Raw genomic sequence first — 4,885 nt, 5'->3', positions numbered from 1 at the left:
ATATTTCACATATATATATATATTATATTTTTATAAAGAATTAAATTTTAAAAAATTTTGAGATTAAATTTTATAAAATATCGATATATCTATGCTACAATTTAAAAATGTGTATATGAATAGTTCTTTGTTCCACATGTATTCCAATCATTGATACATAAACCAAAGTTTCAGATGTAAAATTTGTACGCATACATTTTTCTTTCCGCACCAGGAAGTTGGGAGGAAAAAATAAAATTCTGCACGTGACTTCGGAATAAAAATTTGCTGGGCCAAATCTTAGCAAGGCGCAGCATATTACACAATCTCGATTATTGATGTGCGAACATAAGCAAATGTACTGAACATATATATGTAGATATACTTGTGTGTACGTTGGGTCTTATAGTTCAACAAAATTTTTTGCTATTAAATCGTACAAATTATTTTGAAAAAAAATTACATGTAATTTATGTGAGGTGATAAGTGAGAAATCATAAATTTCTGATTTATATTTACCCAATTTTATGCCAAATCCAAAATTATGGTAAATATGAAAGAAGGAGTATTATTCTTAGGAGCGCATACATAATGCAAGTATACAAATCATAATTCTCTGATTTTTGCTTCTGAAATGCGATATAAAAAAATTTATAAATTTAATGCATATAAATAAATATATTATTATTTGGTAACTTGAGTCCACTGATATCTGAGTCTCTGCCAAAAACAGATTAAAAATTCAAAATTGAGGTCTTAAATAGATATAAATTTTTAATCTCAAAAATCGCGACCTTTCATTTATATTAAATCTGGGTTTAAGCCGGGTTCTATAAGTTTCTTAATAATTTTATTATTTTCCAATTTTGTTCTTGTTTGGTGAATACTTTGTTAATAGTTCCTGGCCCTGTGTGATATAAGGTTTGATGAGACATATTTTGATCTTTTCTTCGGTTAGCGTTACTTCTTCAACACAAGACCTACCAAGTACTCCATTATTTTTTATTCTCTTCAATTTTATAGTCTCATTACAAAGACATGAAGACATAAGTCATTTTCACTTCCTTTACTTCTGTTCAGGGTCACTTGTTTGCATACGAGATCTACTGCTCTGCTCCATTGGGAGCTAAGTATTTCGCTATTTTCTATTCTATTCCATTTTTATAGTCCCATTATAAAGACGTGAAGTAATGTAAATTATTACAATGCCTTTTTAGATCATCACCATATTTAATCATAATAATACTTTGCTTAGTATGAAAACGACATCTTAATGTATTTTGGGAATGGAATAAACATAATCATAATTTATGCGTTTACTTTTTGGTAGTTAATCTAAATATTAAATTTTTTCTTTGAATTTTTTTTTCTTTTTAAAGAATCTTATATACAGAATTTTTTAAAAATTATTCTTTCACATATTAAATATTTTTCTTTCAATTTTTATTATTAAAATTTACTATACTCTGCAGTTTTCATTTAATAAAGATTTTTTTTATTGCTTATATTGAAACTCAAAAAGTTTTAAAAAGAACGACCATGTATACTGTATATGATACAATATGCAGCTTACACAAAGAAAATATAATGAGACAATGGTTGAAGTAAGAAATTCATAAACGTTTAATTATATTAAATTAAACAATTAAATTTACATTAACCCAGCACGCATCATATAAAGCTATTGACATCATTACCAGACATCCGCAGACATGCTTGAATATAAGAAATATAGCGTCAGACGAGCCTCATTCTTGGCACACAGCAAAATTCTCTATTGAAATTCTTCAAATAAATTTTTTGCATATAAATATGAGATATATACATATATATATACGTACATCTATCTATACGAACGCAGATAAACTTATATGTACTTTATTTTGATATCGTTCGGTTATGCCTTGTTGGATACGAAATAAACTCAAGCAGACATTGTTTTTATTTTAAGTGCATGACTACTTCCACTTCTAACCCATCATTTGCACTACCGCTAAGCGTAAAATTATTGAAAACCATTTTGTGAGCTAATTAAAATTATTTCATTTTTAAATATTATTTTTATAGTTATAAATGAGAACAAACTAAATATCAGCTCATCAACATTAAATCATCAATGAAAAAGCAAAAACTAATTTTCATAACAAATATTGACTGCAGTAAATCATTTATATATATATGAGATATATATATCATTTATACATATATATATGTACCATATATATTATTCATATATATTTATATAAGTAGTTTTAATATATTCATTTGTATCAATATATATTAGTAAAAAAATCATTTATAATTATTTTTTCATTTCAATTTATTTTTATTGCACATAAATTGTTGTGAAAAGGAAGTTGGTGGTCCTGGTCCACGCTTCCTTATAACAATTATTAATAAAAAATATATATATTTTGATAATAAATAATATTTATGCTTTATTAGCAATTTAATGTTTAGGAAAATATTTTCATATACATATTTTATTTTGTTTCCGAACAAAAAATTATTTTTCATATAAACTTGTTTCAAAATTTATTTATTTATTTTATTAAAAAAAAAAAGAAAAATGTTTGGTTAGTTTTTGGTCAGAAAGATAAACAAGCGAATAGATAAAAATAAAGGCTATTTATATAAAAAGCAGGTCCGGATTATGTGGCCAGTCTATTTCGACGCGTCGATAAAAATTTTTCCTTTTTATTTATTTCGTTAAAAAAAAAAAGATAAAATTGTTATTTTTTGCACAAACATCAAATAATAGAAAAAAAATTAAAATAATTTTAAAACATTTTGCTTTTAAATTTAATGCAATGAATTTTATTTTATTTTAATTTAATTTGAGATGATAAATTAACCACACGCGCAGCGCATAATTCACTTCTAAGCAAAATCGATTATTTCTACGCAAATTTATTCAATTTTAAGAATTTTTAAACTATCTGAAATTTTTATTCCATATCCAAAGATATTCATTCAATAAAATCAAATCATAATTTTTTGTCACTTAAAGCAAAAAATTAAAAAAATTGTTTACAAATTATTTACAACCAAAAGCACAAGTAACAAATCAAAAATGAATTTCTTTATTTTGATTAATTTTAACAAATTTATGTCACAGAACTTATTTCCTTTTTTAAAATCTTGCACCAAACGTTTCCATTTTTATTAAATAGAACTCGTAAGAGACGGAAACAAGTTGAAAATTTGCCAGAAATTAGCAGATCAAGCGTACAGGTGGGCATCAAGTCACGTACTGAAATAGACCGCCATAGTTCGTTTGGCGCTTGACGATTTCTATTAATAATTTTTTTTTATTGCAATTGGTAAACAAGTACTTACAAGGTAAAAAATTTGCAATGACACGTAATGTAAAATTATTAGCAATTTTAAAACAGTTGATGACACAGCAAATCATAATTAATAAATGTTAAACAGAACATTTTTTAGATAAAAAATAAATAATTAAAAAAATCTATCTATAGTGTCTAATATAAACACAGCAAGTAAATTTGTTAATAAAACTTTCACAACAAAGTCACAAAACTCCAGAAAAAAATGCGAACATAAAACTCAAGTACGGCTTTGGGTCAGTTGGTGAAGATGCGCTGACTCTGAGCATCAAATGTGGCAGGGCACGAGTTCAACCCTGGGCACTTGCAGTCTCAAAAAATTATTTACGAATAATTAAATACAAGAATTATTTCCAAGATCACTATTAATGGATATTTGGCAATACTCGAAATAGATGTATGGTCAGACAAAAATTCAATTAATAAAAGTAAAAAATAAAATTTTTTGTTATTGTAGTTCACTGCTGTTCGAAAAACCTCTTTATATAGTGTCTATCTATAATGTTTATCTATAATTAACTAATTATCCATAATTAACTAATTATCTATAATTATCTAAAATATTATATTAGGTAAGACAGAAGGTTATACCATGTACCATTGTGATTTTATACCATTGTGTAAAAACTACAATATTACATAGAATAAAAAATAAATGTGATATAAAAAGTACACCGAAATATCTTTTTGGAATAAGTAAACTATTATTATTTAAAATAATATAAAACAAAAGCGACCTAAAGCGTGATAAAAAATAAATACTTTTAAACAATTAAGGTCGATACCAACATTTGCATTAGATTACATTATTCATGTGTCAAAACCTGCAGTTATCTATTAACTGTAGCTTTACTACTGTGATCGCGACATAACTATTTCCATGGTAATGGATCCATGCACACTAGTCACTGAAGACTAGTCACTGGAAATACACCAGAACAAAGGTGTATACTTAGCCCTACAGATTATAAAATATGTGATGTCAGACATTAACCAGAAACTATAATTTATTATTTATATTTAAAAACAAAATGGTTTTGAAAATCTTTGATAGATTTTCTGTCAAAATTTTATGACATTTTAGACAGAAACTTATCATTCATTTTAGCAAATATCAAGTAAAAAATATAGATTTGGACACACAAGCGGACATAGACTCGCCGCCCAGCTTGTTTATGTGTGCTACATAATATATTTTAATGCAGTATTTCTCAACCCAAAACTGAAATAATCAATGTATTTCGTAAAGTCTCTTTAAATATCTAACTTGTTTTTCAAGAACCCTTATCAAAATCGTTCAAAAAAATTATATCGTTAATAGCGAAATTGCAATATTTTATGGATTAGTAGTGTTTATGAAGACGACTGGTAGTGGCCTGAGACCAAGCGTTTGTAAACCCTACTCAAATATATATCATAGTCTATAAAGCATCAGAGAGGCGGTGGCATGAAATATTACTTTTTGCTTTGATGCAGCGGGTAAACCAAACTTAAGAAGGAATGGTAGTCTAAAAAGGCCTTGACACGTTTGCGATAAAAGTGCTTCTCTTGACACT

The sequence above is a fragment of the Teleopsis dalmanni genome, chromosome 1 (genome assembly GCF_002237135.1).
Source record: "Teleopsis dalmanni isolate 2A chromosome 1, ASM223713v2, whole genome shotgun sequence".
Classification (NCBI taxonomy): domain Eukaryota; kingdom Metazoa; phylum Arthropoda; class Insecta; order Diptera; family Diopsidae; genus Teleopsis; species Teleopsis dalmanni.
The sequence above is the reverse complement of the archived record's forward strand: the minus strand, read 5'-3'. Positions refer to the sequence as shown.